The following is a 16,506-nucleotide window of genomic DNA, read 5'->3' as shown; positions in this document are numbered from 1 at the left end:
ATATTCACATATCATATAATCATCCATGGTATACAATCAACTCTTCACAGTATCATCATATAGTTGTGCATTCATCACCCCATCTATTTTTTGAACATTTTCCTTATACCAGAAAAAGTAAAAATAAGAAATAAAAGTTAAAAAGAACACCCAAATCATCCCCCGCCCACCCTATTTTTCATTTAGTTTTTGTCCCCATTTTTTTACTCATCCATCCAAACACTGGATAAAGTGAATGTGATCCACAAGGCTTTCACAATCACACTGTCACCCCTTGTAAGCTAAATTGTTATACAATCATTTTCAAGAGTCAGGGCTACTGGGTGGCAGTTTGATAGTTTCAGGTATTTACTTCTAGCTACTCCAATACCTTAAAACCTAAAAAAGGCTATCTATATAGTGTGTATGAGTGCCCATCAGAGTGACCTCTCAACTCTGTTTAGAATCTCTCAGCCACTGAAACTATTTTGTTTCATTCTGCATCCCCCTTTTGGTCAAGAAGATGTTCTCAATCCCACGATGTCAGGTCCAGATTCATCCCCAGGAGTCATATCCCACGTTGCCAGGGAGATTTACACCCCTGGGAGTCAGGTTCCACTTAGAGGGGAGGGCAGTAGAGGGGAGGGCAGTGAGTTCACCTGCCAGGTTGGCTTAGCTAGAGAGAGGGACACATCTGAGCAACAAAGAGGTACTCAGGGGGAGGCTCTTAGGCACAATTATAAGCAGGTTTAGCCTCTCCTTTACAGTAACTCACTCTCATCCCTTTTATTCAAACTTCCAGAAGTTAGTCCCAGACATTTTAAAAAGCAACCTGGGGGTGAATCTGATGTATACTACTACTAAGAACCACTGGAGTTGAAGTTTTGATGTTTTGTTTTGTTTTTTTAAAGTATACTGAACACACTAGGAAATCATGGTCAGTGCCCCTTTTTTGGCACTTAATATTTAAGTTAAAGTTTCAGGGGGCAAGACTATTAAATAAAGGTGTAGCTTTTAGAGGAGTTGCTTAATTGAAAAAACTAACAATAGCATATATTATTAAGTAGATCTATGATTAAATAATAATTAATAGCTAGCATTTGTGGAATGTTTACTATCTGCCAGGCATTGGTAATTATGCATTATTTCTTATCTAATCTTTACAAAACCCCATACTATTATCTCCATTTTACAAATGAGGAAAAAGAGACAAAAAGGTTAAGCAATGTTTTCAAAGTTACACAGAAAGTAAGGAAACTGGGATTCAAATCCACTATATCATAGTGTCCCTGCTGACATGCTACAGGTCAATAAGAACCTTGAGGACAGGAACTTGGAAAAGCTGCCCACAGAGGCCCTGAAGTTGCCTGTGATTATGGTAAGAAGTAGTGCGGACAAGGCAAGTCCCAAAGTCCTTGACTTCAAATAATGTTGGTGGGTGGCAGCAATATGGAAGGGTATCAAGGGGCACAAAAAAAAAAAAAAAAACAACAAGTTTTTTTTGCACAATAGTTAAAAACTAACTAAGTCTAAAACAGATAATGGAGATCTAAGAAAAACTCAGCACCATCTTTAGGCCCAGGAAAAGCAGGTGGCAATAGTGGAAGCAAGAATACTAGTTAGGAGGTCACTGCAGAAGTCCAGGCAAAAGTTGTTAGTGGCTTGGAGACCAGTAGTAAAGAAGGAAAGACACAGATGGGTATGGGACATGTTTTAGAGGTAAAGTCCACAGGACTTAGATATGAATTGAATGTGGAAGATCAATAAAAGAGAGGATAAGGGTGTCTCTTGAGTATTCTCTTAAGTTGTATTGGGTGGATGACAGTGCCCTTTGCTGAGATGGAGAAGACTGGGGGAAAGATCCTGCTCTGTATTCAGCACATTAAATTTGAGACGTCTATTAGACCTCAGAGTGGAGATGTCAAGTAGGTAGGCAGATATACAAGTCTGGATTTCAGGAGGGACAATGGAGCTGGAAATATAAATTCGGTCAAAGGTGCATAGATAGCATTTAAAGCCTGAATGGACTTACCTAGAAAAGCAATGTAGATAGAAAATGCAGAGCAGATCTGTTGTGGCAGGGGGCGTAGTATTTTCATTATTATTTCTCCCTGTTGCTGGTTTCTCGACAAGCTAAAATTTAAGTCACCCTAAGTGCCTACTCAAACAGCTATGTCACTATTTGGTGTTTTCTGCTGTATCAGTCAGTGTCCAATCAGGAGGCAGAAACCATAGCAATATTTTGAACAAGGAAAATTTAAAATAAAAAGGCTGGTTAACATTAAAAGGGGTAAAGAGTACTCTAAATAATACAGAAATAGCACACACAAAAAGCTGCTACTACCCCTGAGCCCGAGTGAGAGTGAACAAGGAAAGATTTAAAAACCTAGAAGAGTTTTTAAAACCTCCTCCTAAGACTAGGATTCTGACTTCACTCGAGACAGCATGGCTATCACAAGAATCAGCCAGTGGCAAAGAAATCTGCTGGAGAGTACAGGCAGTGTAGAGCTGGTCTGTAGCCATGGCCCAGTGGGTGGCCAAGATCTTACTGGCATATGTGTGCAGAGCTGGAAATGGTCTACAGGGGCTGCTTGCTAAGGAGTGGAAAAACCTGCAGAAGACTGCGGGTCACAGCTGGTCATGAGGACCGCTGAGATGAGCACAACCAAGCCCCCCACACGCTGATCTGCTTGCAGTCCCACCAACATAAAGAGCACACCAAAATTAAGAAGGGAAGACCCTTTCTACTGCTATGTCTCCTCCAGTGCTCTGAACTGATAGAGCCTAATATCAAGACAGCTGGCAAAGGAGAAATGCTTACAAGGTCCAGTTCCAGTATCACAAAACAGAGCAAAGAAGGGTGGATTTGGGGCACAGAGACAATAAATTGACAACCGGCAAAACTACAGAGTGGTCCCTTAACTGTCACTACCCATAGAATCAGTTATCGCTGCTCTTAACAGTTTCATACAAAGCTATATCATGGAAAAACTTTCTCTACTTTAAAACTTTAAAATTTCTGATGTAACAAAGCCCTACTATAGTAAGTTTGAGAAAACAGAGGAGAGAAATCACTCTATTACCTATAATCTCTTGCCTTAGCCTACTCAAAGCCTCCTGGCTTCCTTGATTCAGTTATGAGTGGAGCCAGGTAATTCTTTACCCTGGCTTCCATAGGAGGAATTCTCTTCTTAAGACATCTTTATACATTTCAGCAGTAACATCATGAGATCTGCTCAGCAGCACAAAGTTTGAATGATGAGCAAAGTATGTCTGCCACCCTTCCTCTCACACCAGTAGGACCTCATTGTCTACCCAGTTATAACCTAGAAAGAGGACAAGCAATATGTATCTTATATGTTTATCTCCTCAGCCCTTGGCCAAAATGTTATCCCCTTTAGTAAACTTTGCTATCAAATACTACCACCCCTTTCCTACCTAATATCCGATTTTCAATTCTGTATCCACCACTTACTAGCTGTATGACCTTGGGAACATTTCTTAACATCTCTATACCTCAGTTTCCTCAACTATATGTAGATAATAGTACTGCCTATGTCTTAGAGTGGGCCATGAAAATTATGAGGCAACACAAACAAAACACTTAGAATACTGCCTGACATAAAAAGTTCATTAAATATTTGTTCTGTTTATTATCATCACCGTTATTCCAATGTAACTAAGCCTCCTTATATTTTTAATCTTTTGATTGATCTCACCCTAATTAAAACTAGACTATATCTGAAGATACCTTTTTCCAGTCTAAAAGAGGCCATGGGTATCTAAGAAAAAATTCAACACTCTCTATAGGCCCAGATGTTGGCATCTCAAATTTAATATGCTCAATACAGAATGGGCTCTTTTCCCCAGTTTTCTCCATCTTGGCAAAGGACACCATCGTTTACAAGGTCAACTCAAGACAAAGCCTAAGAACCACATTTGATTTCTCCCTTTCCTTAATCCTCCACATTCAATTCATCTCTAAGCCCTGTGGACTTCACCTTCAAACCATGTCCCATATGCATCTATGCCTTTCCTCCTTTACTTCTGGTCTCCAAGCCACTAACAACTCTTGCCTGGACTTCTGCAGTGACCTATATAGGAGAAAATCTTCATGACCTAGGGCTATGAGGTAAAGTGTTCTTAGACATGACACCAAAAGCAAGGTCCACAAAAGAGAAACAATATCCATAAACTTGACTTCAACAAAATATAAAACTCTTGCTTGACAAAAGACATCTTGAAAAGAATAAAAAGACTGGGAGAAAATATGTACAATCACATAAGCAATGAAGCATTTATACCCAGAATATACTAAGAACTGAAAACTCAACAGTAAAGGGTGGCTTTTCCCACCCTATGACCACTAGCCTGGAGCCTTGGGGGCAAGGCCTGGGGTCGGGGCAGGAGTAGTGATGACTAGCTGCAAGTATCCTCATTGCATCCTCCTGGGGAAGAAGAAAGGGTTGTTTGGAGCAGGCAGTTTCCAACTTCCTGGGAGTCACTGGGAGTTTGGTGAAAGCTGAGAATAATGTGCTCAAAGGGAAACCTGGGAAGAAGCAGCTCTTTACCTGAAAAATGTCTGCTTTGCCTTGGTTGTGAGTTCTTTCGTTGAGAAAGGGAATTACCATTATGTCACTCAATTAATGAAAAGAGAGGTGGACTTGACTATGGTTCAGAACCAAAGAATATAGTGCCTGAAAAAAATGAAAGTTGGAAGTGGGTTCCCTGGGATGAATGTCCTCTACTTTACTAGCTTTTCTAGGCACTGAGTTGTGTAAAGGAACAAGGTTATGATCCTTTTAAAGAAGATTTGGATCATGGTAAGATACAAGGGAAATCATCGCTAGGTGGCCTAAAGGATTCTTTGATTTTTTAAAAAAAAGACAAAATAAGGTCTGTTTAGGGAATGAAAACCTCTTCCATTTTACCTAAAATGTCACTTTTTTTTTTTTTTTTTAACAGATTCTTAATATATCCACCATCCTTTTGGCTACTAAGTGTGAAAATTTTTCTGGGCTATGTCATTGAATTGTATTTCAGCCACAGAACATATGACAAATGGTGATATTATGGTAAATCTTCTTTCCATATTTATATAAGATATATACTGTGCAATTTGTCATTACCAGCTCGCATGGAGTGGGGTACAATACAATTAGTCCTAGTATTTCCATTCAAATAGAGATAATTAAAATACTAACTTAGTATGACTGTAATAGAATTTTTCACATTTGATTTTTCTCTTTTACTGAATAAAAGTTTCGGTAATTAAAAATAAAACTCAGTGTTAAGATAACAAACCACCCAATTAAAAAATGGACAAAAGGCTTGTAAACTTCAAAAAGGATATAAGGATGGAAAATGAGCATATGAAAAGACATTCAACATCATTAGCCATTAGAGAAATATAAATTAAAACCATGATGAGCTACCACTACACACTTACTAGAATGACTAAAATAAAAAATACTGACAATACCAATACATTGCTGATGGCAATGCAAAATGGTACAGCTATTCTGGAAAACAATTTTGGCATTTTCTTATAAAGTTATATAATACTTACCATATGACCCAGAAAACCCACTCCTGGGTATTTACCCTATAGCCAAGGGGGGTCAGCAAATTTTTTGTATAAAAGCATTATGCCAAGTGAAAGAAGTCAGTCTCAAAAGGTTACATACAGCATGATTCCATTTATATGACATTCTTGAAACGATAAAATTACTGTGAAGGAGAACAGATCAGTGGTTTCCAGGGTGAAGAGGTGGGGAAAGGCTGTAATTACCAAGGGATAGCACAAGGAAGTTTTTTGAGGTGATGGAAGTGTTCTGTATCTTGATTGTGGTGATATTTGCACAAATCTACACGTGTTAAAATTGACAGTAATGTGAACCAAAAAAATTACTTTTTTTTTTTTTTTTTACTCTCTTAATTTCAAAAATAAAAATAAACAAGTCCTTACATTTTAGAATACAAACACATATTTGTGAACAACAACAACAAAAAATACATATAAATGACTGGAAGGATATATCCCAAAATGTTAATAGTAGCATGACAGAACTATAGGTGATTTTTTACTTTGTTTTTATTTTTTTGTTTCTTTTTCCCCCTTTCTTTAGACTTTTCTGTTTTCTCCAAATTTTTAACAGCTGACTTATTTCTTCTGTAATTCAGGGATTTTTTTTTTTTTTCCCAAATCAAAGTAATATTAGAAGGTTTTACTAAATGGACTGAATTCTTCTTACTCATTTCTTAAATGTTCATTTTTGAGAACCAGGTTCAAATTTTATTTTATTAACTACTAAGAGCTGAAGTAGCAAATAGCTAAGATCTTACGTCTTAAGTTTCTTTCTATAGTATTTCTCAAGAAAACTACTTCACCCTGTGCAAAAATCCTTAACTTGCTGAAAGTTTTGTTTTTCAAACCTTTTAAACAGTTCCCTTTATTTACCTGTAAGCTGGTCAATGACACAACATGATACTAAATTAAATAATGATCAGAATTTCATTCAAAGATACTTTCATACAATTCCACTGAGAAAAGTTTAACTAAACAATTGAATTAAGTAGTTAGTATCTGCCTCAGGTTCCTTGAACCTGGAAGAAGGTTAATTCTAACTTCCTTTAAAGGTAAAGAATTATACCAAAATCTCAGGAAATAACTGAGCAATGTAGGAATGTCTCTGCTTTGCTACTATAAATAAATACATTGATTTTAAATACATTTATAGCTAGAAAAGAATTTAGAAACATTTGATTCCAAACCCCTCACTCACTGATATTTTAAATCATATACAAAAAACAGAACTCTATGCCTGCTCCTTGCCTGACTGAATTAGCTGCAAAGAAAAACACACAGATGCTAAGGTATAATTAATTTACATTACCTCCTGCTCACTATCCCCCAAAGCTTTTAGTGATCTATTCATTCATTCTTCTGGTTTTATCTTCATAAAGCCACAGGGTCCACTACTGTGAGGGACATAAAAGTACACTGGAATTCCATCATGAAGCACTTAACTTCTGCAATTCAACTATGAGCTTAGCAAAAAGAAAAAGAGAGAAAGAAAAAGTAGAAGATGAGGGAAGAAAGAGGGTGGGAGAGAAGAACAAGAGGAAAAAGAAGTACAGAGAACATTTAAAATAGTACAGGCAACTTTGCTTGCCCTTCCAGTCAACAGAAACTAGAATTGTGAATCCATTCTTCCCCATCATTTTCCGCTCTCATGGACTTATCATCATGCCAATATCTCACTGAGCTGTATGATTTTAGTTTTTTAAAGACCTGCTTACTTCCATACAAAACCTAAATCAACTTTAATTGATGTGACATGATCCCCGCCCTTTCAAAGTTTCCTCACTTATTGGGAGTAAAAGACAAACTGGAGAATAATATGATATACATGAAAATATGTATGACAAAAGAAGACATCAGCTGAAAATAAAAAGAAGAAATATTAAAGACACAGGGGAATAGGCCTGTGTAGAGAACGTCTGGAATAGACAGTTCTGTGAAGGAAGAGAAATTAAAGTTGTATCTATAAATGAGGTCAGATTATAGAGGTGCTTTTAAAAGTCAGACACTAGAATTTAGGCCAAGCAGGTGAAAAAAGTGAGAGAAGTGGGCTTCCTATATGATGGTGAGGAGTGGTGAGACAGTGTTTAAACAGAAAGCACATGCCCCATCCAAGAAAGGCAGCCACTACTTAGCTCCAGTCTCCTACTGATCTGGGAATGTGGACCCAGGTTATCATATCCTCCAGTTCTTTAAAGGAATATAAGGCAATGGAGAAAGGTTCTTGACCAAGTAGGGACAAATACAGAATCCAAACAAAAGGACTGGTTTTTGAGAGAAGGGGTACATCTATACTGTAACAGGAAGAATGAAGGAAAGAAGTAACGAAAGACTGAAGAGGTTAATTTTTGGACCAGGTTTTTAGAGAACCAGAATTCTGAGTATTAGGCAGCAAACAAAAGTAAGTGATAATATGTAGGGTGGAGGGAAAGGATGGAAGGGTGGGGATGAGGGAGGGTAGTTGATTGTTGAATATTTTTTGTTTTTGTTTTTTAAGAATCTTTATGTCCTGGAAGATAAGAGCAAAGATAGAAGGGGATGGTAATTAGTGAGGTGAAGAAAGAGAGATGAGATACTAGCCTTATATAAGAGACTATGTAGTGATGAAAGAGGAGGTGAATAAATTAGGGGTGGGGGAAGTAGAAAAAAGGGGAAGAGTCTGCATAGCACAGTCCCAGGGCACCAAACAAAACCACGGCAAAGACGGTAATGGGGGAAGAAGTTAAAAACCAACCTAGGAACGAGAACAGCTCAGAAAGTTATCACGAACATAGATGTACTAAGTGCTATACAAAATTGGGGATGCCCCTTAAAATTAAAGAGCAGAAAGCAGAATGTAAGCATTCACACCAGCCAAATGCCCAAAGGTTTTAAGCAAACAAATTCAGTTTCAAATCTAAGAAAGTAAAAGAAAAAGGTATTAAGAACATAATTTTTTTAAACTTTAAAAAGAATACAATCAAATAAGAAAATGATTATACTACATATTAGGAAAATTAGTATACATCCTCTCACTCAATTTCTGTAACAGCCCTAGAAGGCATACATCAGCTATTAGTTCTATTTTAAACCTAAGGATCAGAAAAGATACTTGTGTAAGGTAGTATGGTAAGTAAGTGCTATAAATATGACTAAAATCCAAGTCTGTTGACCCTTGAAACCAAAGTACAGATAGCTCCTGTCCAATGAGATAACTTACCATTCAACTGAAACTGAAGCATGGCATGCTTTCATGGCAAAATGAGAAGGACATGGACTTTAGAGTAAAAGATCTTTATTCAAAGACCAGCATTGCCCCTTGCTAGCTCTATCACCCAACTTGAGAAGTTACTTAACTTCTACCAGTCTTCATTTCCTCATCTGTATAATGGGGTTGATATTACCTCCCTCTCAGGATTGTTTTCAGTATTAAATAAGAAGCCATGTGTAAGCACTTGCTAAAAGAACTGGCATACCAGCTACTTAATCAAGGTAAGTCTGTTTACCTTTCTCTTCTCACTGGAGTTATTTCCAGTTCTGATTTGCATAAATTTATGGTTACAAAGAAGTTAGTTTCCTGCTGCAAAATGAGGTAAAAAGGCTTGAGAAAGATTTTTTTTTTCTTTTTTACTTTATAAGCCTTATCAGAGGATATAGTTCCTAAAGGAATCAGAGAAATTAACTCAAAAAGGCAATTATACATTTAAGAATCTAAGATCACAAGAGGAAAACAGCATCATTTCAAGACTGGTATTAACAGGATGATGTAGGTAAGAACATGACACCGATATGAGAGAAGAGACTGCATATCTAGAACCATACTATAGGTACTTCTCACTGAGCAAGGGGTCTAAACCTAGAGTCCCTGGGGTCCATGAATTGTAGAGTCTGAACACCTTGAAATTGTTTGTAAAATTGTGAGCACCGCAAAGGTGCTGTGAAAGATCAAAATATGTCTACCCAAAAGATACCCTTGTTAAGTCACCATGAAGCTGTGAGTGCTTCCTTACATGGCCAAAAAAAAAGTGATGAAGTTAAGGATCTTGAGAATAGGAGCTTATCCTGGATTACCGGGGTAGGCCCTAAATCCAGTGTCAAGTGTCCTTATAAGAGACACAAAGAGGAAAGACACAGAGAAGAGAAGATGGCACTGTGACCCTAGAGGCAGATATTGGAGTGATGTAGTCACAAGCCCAGGAATGGATCCTTCCCTAGACCCTCTGGAGGGAATGCAGCTGGCCTCCAGAATAAAGTTCCATTGTTTTAAGCCACTCGGTTTTGTGGTAATTTGTTATGGCAGCCACAGGAAATTAATACAGGTTCACTTTTCTCAGGGGAGGACCCATAACTTTCATCAGATTGCTATAAAAGGTAAAGCAAAACTCTACAAATAAAGGAACTGGAAATTAAAAAACCTGCAGAACAAGTAGTTATTGGATAAGGTCCCAAAGCTAGTAAATGTTGAAGAGAATAAGCTATTCCCTGACATCTAATTCAATATTCATTTCATTCTCGTTTGAGGTTCAACCCTATAAATGCTCTAAAAGGGAGTAACTCCCAAACAACTCAATTGCTTGTAAAAATACAGGTTCCCAGGCTCTACCCATGATGTACTAAATAAGTATCTCTAGGGTAGAAGAGTTTCAGTCGACCCCTCAACTCTGCTTGCTCTCTCCCTCTCTCTCTCTCTCTCTCTATGGTAATTCAGATGAGCAGTTAAGTTTGAGAACTACTACCATAACACAAGGCAAAACTTTTCTTATGAAGAGCCAGAGAGTAAATATTTTGGGCTATGCAGGCCAAGAGACAAAATGGAAGATGTTATGCAGTTACTTATACAACAAAACTTGTTTCTGAACAAATTCTACAGATTTTTTTTTTATAAACAAAAGTAAAAATAAAGAAATCATAATCAAATCCAACTTTTCGTAATTCAGGTCTACTAATGAGAAAAAATTCCTTATTGGGGGAATAAAAATTTTGCTTAATTGGGGTTCAGAGTTTGTGTTCCCTATCATCGAATCAATTGCAATTGCTCATCCTGTGAAAACCTTACCTGGAGAGCCCTCATAAAACAAGTAGTGTGCTGGATGTGGCCCAAGGGCTGTAGCTTGCTACCAGTGCAGTAAGGTAAAGAGAAAAATAAAGAGCCACAACCCCGCTCTTAAGCAATTTACAAGTTAAAGAGACAGAAATAGCAAAGATAAAACAATAGTGAAGAACATGAAGCAGCATTCTAAATGTTACATGTTGTACAGCAGTGATTTCTAAACTTTTCAAGTATGAACATTCTTTTTTAATGTCAAAATACACGGCAGACCTCTGTGATAGTTCTTTTAGCACTGACTGAAAATACCTTTAACAAAAGCAATGCCTTTAAAGGATTTCTTATGAATCAAAACAGCAGCTACACGTATTAGAAAAACAGTAGCACATATTTACTAGACGCATTATTTATTCATCCACAGATGGCACTTAATATGCATATGGATTCCTGACTTCTTGAGATAATGCTAAAGCACTGCAGAAAATCTCAGCCCAATGGTTAGGAAACACAAAGAGAAAATGCCAAAGCAGTTCAGAAAGAAAGAAATAGTGGAAACTCAAGTGGTAGAGAAGGATTCATGGGGTTAGATAGGTAGGTAGAGATTTTCAAAGAAACTAATTTCAAAGAAAGTCAAAGATTTGGGGAGAGAAAGCACATAAACGAGAAAATGCAATGGGGAAGCAGGAAAACAGCCTTAGTAAAGAGTTTGGACCACAACCAGATTATGGAGGCTCTGGAGCACTCTGCTTGCCTCTGCCACCAGAGACGACATTTAAATGCTTTCTATGTGTATCAAGCCCTGAGATGCATTCTCTCATTCAATTCTCACTAAAAACAGTTTCTTAAATTCATTAACCTTGTAAGTAAATAACACTGGTTTCATCAGGCATAGCACATCATTGTAAATGTAATCAACACCACTGAATTGTATACTTGAAAGTGGTTAAAATGGGAAATTTTATATTGTATATATGTTACCACAATAAAAATGTTACAAAAAAAAGAAACCAGAAAACTGTAAAACACAAAGAGAATGAACCCTAATGTAAACTATTGCCTATAGTTAATAATATAACTATAATATTGTTCATCAATTATAAAAATGCCACACTAATGCAAAATAACTGTTAATAGGGAAAACTGAACATGTGAGGGGGGTTTATGGGAACTCTGTACTTTCTGCATGATTTTTCTGTATACCTACAATTGCTCTAATAAAGCCAATTTCTGATTATTTAAAAAAAAAAAAAAAAGCCATCCTTTGATCTCATACCCCTCCTGCAGTTATCCCCTTTAGTTCTTCATAGCCAAACTTCTAGGGAGTCATATATTCATATCTCCATTTTATCCCCTCCCCTTCACGATTCATCTCCAATCCACTGCAATCTAGTTTCTACTTCTACCACCCCAACAAAGCTGGTGTTATCATATGCAATAAAAAATAAATCAGCTGAAGGATTAGAATACTTAAACTCCCAGTAATATTCAACAGGTCCCTCATCCTTCTCTACAGTTCTAAATGCCATTGATAATTTCCCAAGTTACCTTTCTAATTCAGGCTTCCCTTTTGAGTTCGAGACTGAATATCCATATGTCTATTTCAGAGTACCACCTGGATGTTTTGCAACTCCTACACTACATTTTTTTTACCTTTCCTCTCAACGTTGCTCCTTCTACGGGCTTCCTCCATCCACCTAGCTGCTCATACCAGAAGCCTCATGGTCATCCCTGTCACTTGCCCCTCTACTGTCCCCTCCATGTCCAATCCCTCAGTGAGTCCTGATGATTTTACTTCCTGTATAACTCTTCAATCTGTTCACGTTTATCATCTTCACTGCTATCACCCTTAGAGCAAGCAACTGTCATCTGTACCTGATAAGGTAAGAATCTCACTTCTCTCTAGTCCATTTCCATAAAGCAGGTGGAGCACAGAATTACAAATATGAATACGACCTCATCATTTACTTGCTTAAAATTTTTCAATAGTTTCCTTTTAGAATAAATTTCAAAATCCTTAATTTGCACTACAAGGTCTCAAAGGATTTGGCCTGAACAGCTTTCCCACCATGGTAGTTTGGAAGCTGTTATGTATCCCAGAAAAAGCCATGTTCTTTTAATCCATTCCCGTTGGCGCAGACCTATTACAGGTGGGAACATTTTGATTAGGTTATTCCAACTGAGATGTGACCCACTTCATCCAAGGTGGGTCTTAATCCTTTAGGAAAGCATAAAACACATACAGAAGCCAAGAGATAAAATCAAGAGAAGCTCATGGAGAAAAGCCCTGGAGAAGCCAAGAGAGGACACACAGGAGGTCAAAGAGGAAGCCACTGAAGGCAGAAGCTGAAAGCAATGGAACCCCGGAGTGAAGGACCAGCAGATGCTGGCCATGTGCCTTCCCATGTGACAGAGGTATCCTGGATGCCAGGAGCCTGTCTTCAGAGTCCAGATATCATCCTGTTGATACCCTGAGTTGGATATTTTTATGGCATAAGAAATGTAAATTGTAAGCTAATAAATCCCCATTATAAAAGCCAACCCATTTCTGGTATATTGCATTTCATCAGCTTTAGCAAACCAAAACACCTGCCCTCCAACCCCTGGTATCACTCTTACTCACCCCACGCTGCAGCCAATTTGACCTTCCCTTTATTCCTCAAACATGCCCCACTCTTTTTGCCTTTTTACGTGCTGCTCCTCCCCCCAGCTTCTCCAGGCCAACTCTTACTTATGTCCTTAGGTCTCAGTCTCAACAACCCTTTCTCCAGGAGACCATTCCTCCCTGACACCATGAGTCTCCAGATCAAGCCCTCTAACACATACTTTTTTTTTTGTTTGTTTGTTTTTTGTTTTTAAAAAATTATCTTTACTGAGGTATAATTTTCATACAATGAAATTCACCATTTTTTGGGTACAATTTGATGAGCTTTGACAAATGTATATTCTCATGTAACTACCACCATAGTTATAATACAGAATAGTTCCATCACCTCAAAAACTGCCCTTATGCCCCTTGGCAATCACAGATATTCTATCTGTCATTGTTTTGCCTTTTCTTGAATATATGATAAATGGAATTATAATGTAACTTTTGGTGTCTGGATTCTTTCACTTAGTATGATGCGTTTGAGATTCATTCATGTTGCTGTGTGTATCAAGAGTTTAGTCTTTTCTATTGCTGAGTAGTGGTCATTGATGGATCAACCACAGTCTGCTTAATTCATGTACCAGTTGAGGACATTTGGGTTGTTTCCAGTTTGGGGCTATATGGATAAAGCTGCTAGGAACGTTCATATACAATCTTTGTGGGTGCAGATATTTTCCTTTCTCTTGGGTAGAGAATGGGATGGCTGGGTCACATGGTAAGTCTGTGTTATAACTTTATAAGAAACTGCAAACTGTTTTCCAAAGTAGCTATACCATTTCAACTGGTCATTCACATTAAAAACTTCAGATGCTCTGCCTCACAGTAAGAGTCAAGAAAGATGACCTTCCAGGCTAAAACAGTGGTAACTGCAGCAATACTGTGCTGAGTCCTGTAGCCTGGAGGTTCCTTGTCCCTGCTATGTGAGAAGGGGAGCTCTAAACTAAGTTGGTCAATGCCCCACCCCCACCCCCATCTCTCATCCTCCTTGCCCTTCAATGATCTTCCTGTTTCTAACACATACTTTTATAGCCCCTATCCATAGTTCTTCACAGCACATTTCACAACTGTAATTACACATTTATTTGACTCTTGTTTAACATCTGTCTCCCACATTAAAACAAAAAACTCCATAAGAACAGGAGCTATATTGTTTTGTTGGCCCTGCACCCCCCAGCCATCAGCACAATGCCTGGTACAGAGTAGGCACACAATGTAAATATGCTTTATTTGAATAAATGACTGAATTACTAATTAGAGGACACTTAAACCTAAGTTGCTTTGAAGCATTTCAGAACTTATAAAGATACAATTTGCTTAGTTAATATTTTACTTAGACTATGATTTAAATAACTTTTACCTACTGATTAAAGCAAGAACTCTACTGAGGTATACTATTTGCCAAGCTTGAATATGCTCAAATACATAAAAGCAGATATTTCCAAAACTATGCCATAAATTAGCTCTTATTCAGTCATACATGCCTTTCCCCAAAATGATTAATACAGTTGTTAATATAACATTTATAATAACATTAATAATAACAATAATGTTATCAGCCACCCACCATGCCATTCCCTTTAAACTTCACAAGAAGATAAATATTATAGCCTCTATTTTTACAGATGATGAAACTGAGACTCAGAGAAGTTAAGCAACTAGCCGAAAGTTATACAACTAGCAAGTGGTGGTGACAGGATCCAAACTCAGACTAGCTCAAGTTAATGTTGTGTTTTGTTTTGTTTTCAATACATTATGCTATCTCCAATATCACAATTACTTAGCAATATCTATTATTGGTTGAAAATATAGTATCTGCATAAATACAATATCTGTAATGAGGCTTAAAACAACTTAACACAATCGTTTAAGCTTCAAAATGACTGCTCAATTGAGGCTCTCACATACAAAATACAATTCTATCCTATCCACAAAAAACAGCCTGGGACTCTTATTCCAAATAACACCATTGTTCCTTATCCATTGATTTTTTTATTTTATTCAACAAAATAAATTCAGCCTCCAGTTATATTCTCTGCAGGGACCTCAATTAACTTTAAAAAACAGAACCATCACTACAGGGAAAAATGTGTACAGTGATCTCCATTTTCCAGAAAATGTTTTACAGGTGCATTTTGTAAACAGTTCATACCAAAATGAATCATTCCCCAAATTGTCTATCAGAACAAACACTATTCCAAAAATCATTTCAGCAGGTATTACTCTAAATCACACTATCTAGCACAGTGTTTCACAAATCAATAGCTTTGCTAACTGGCAGCAGGTACTCAATAAGCATTTGATCAATCACCCAACAAGATGCTTCTACAACTGCCCTGTTTTCTTGGGAGAATAAACAGGAAATATCATTATGTCTAAAAACAATATTTATAGGACAACTTCTAATAAAATACATAACTAGTAAGCATTTCTTCGACATGAAGAAAGGAGACATTTAACCCAGTTATACATATTAACCCTTGAAACACTGTTGTAACTCAGTAAATACTTTTATATCCAAAATGGCTTGAAATCAAGATTTTTCATTAGTGAACGAGTCTCATTATCAAAGTCATAATACATAGCAAAGACGATCATGAATTTTTAAAGGATTAAAATACAACAAAATATACTTAACACTCAAAATTTAATACAAAACTACAGTAATCAAGACAGTGTGGTACTGGCATAAGGAAAGACATATAATGGAACAGAATTGAGAACCCAGAAATAAACCCATAAATCTATGGTCAATTGATTTTCAGTAGGGTGCCAATGGGGAAAAAATAGTCTTTCAACAATTGATACTGGGACAAGTGGCTATCCACCTGCAAAAGAATGAATTTGGACCCCTATGTCAGACCATATAAAAAAAATTAACTCAAAATGTACCAAAGACTTAAATGTAAGATCTAAACCATAGAACTCTTAAAAGAAAACATAGGGGTAAATCACGATCTTAGATATAACAGTAAAAGTACAAGCAACCAAAGGAAAATAGATAATGCTCTTTATATATTCGTTGGATACCAGATCCTAACAACTCAACAATAAAAAGACAAACAACCCAATTAAAAAATGTGCAAAGTATCTGAACAGACATCTCTCTAAAAAAGATACACAAATGGCCAAGAAAGCACATGAAAAGATGCTCAACATCATTAATCATCAGGGAAATGCAAACCAAATCCACAATGAGATACCACTTCATACCCACTAGGATAACTATAATTTTTAAAAATGGAAAATAGATGTGGCCTCTCTCTCTAAGCC

The 16,506-nt window shown here is 37.1% G+C and overlaps 1 protein-coding gene and 1 pseudogene across 1 annotated transcript in view; one reads left to right on the top strand and one right to left on the bottom strand.

Annotated features, from left to right (window-relative positions):
• Positions 1-16,506, bottom strand: part of LPGAT1 (lysophosphatidylglycerol acyltransferase 1) — a 126,302-nt gene that overhangs the window by 97,819 nt on the left and 11,977 nt on the right. The window lies entirely within an intron of this gene.
• On the top strand, positions 1,277-4,829 carry LOC119527252 (annotated as a pseudogene).

Source organism: Choloepus didactylus, chromosome 2 (assembly GCF_015220235.1).
Source record: "Choloepus didactylus isolate mChoDid1 chromosome 2, mChoDid1.pri, whole genome shotgun sequence".
NCBI classification, from domain to species: Eukaryota; Metazoa; Chordata; class Mammalia; order Pilosa; family Megalonychidae; genus Choloepus; species Choloepus didactylus.
This window is presented reverse-complemented; position numbering and strand designations above follow the sequence as displayed.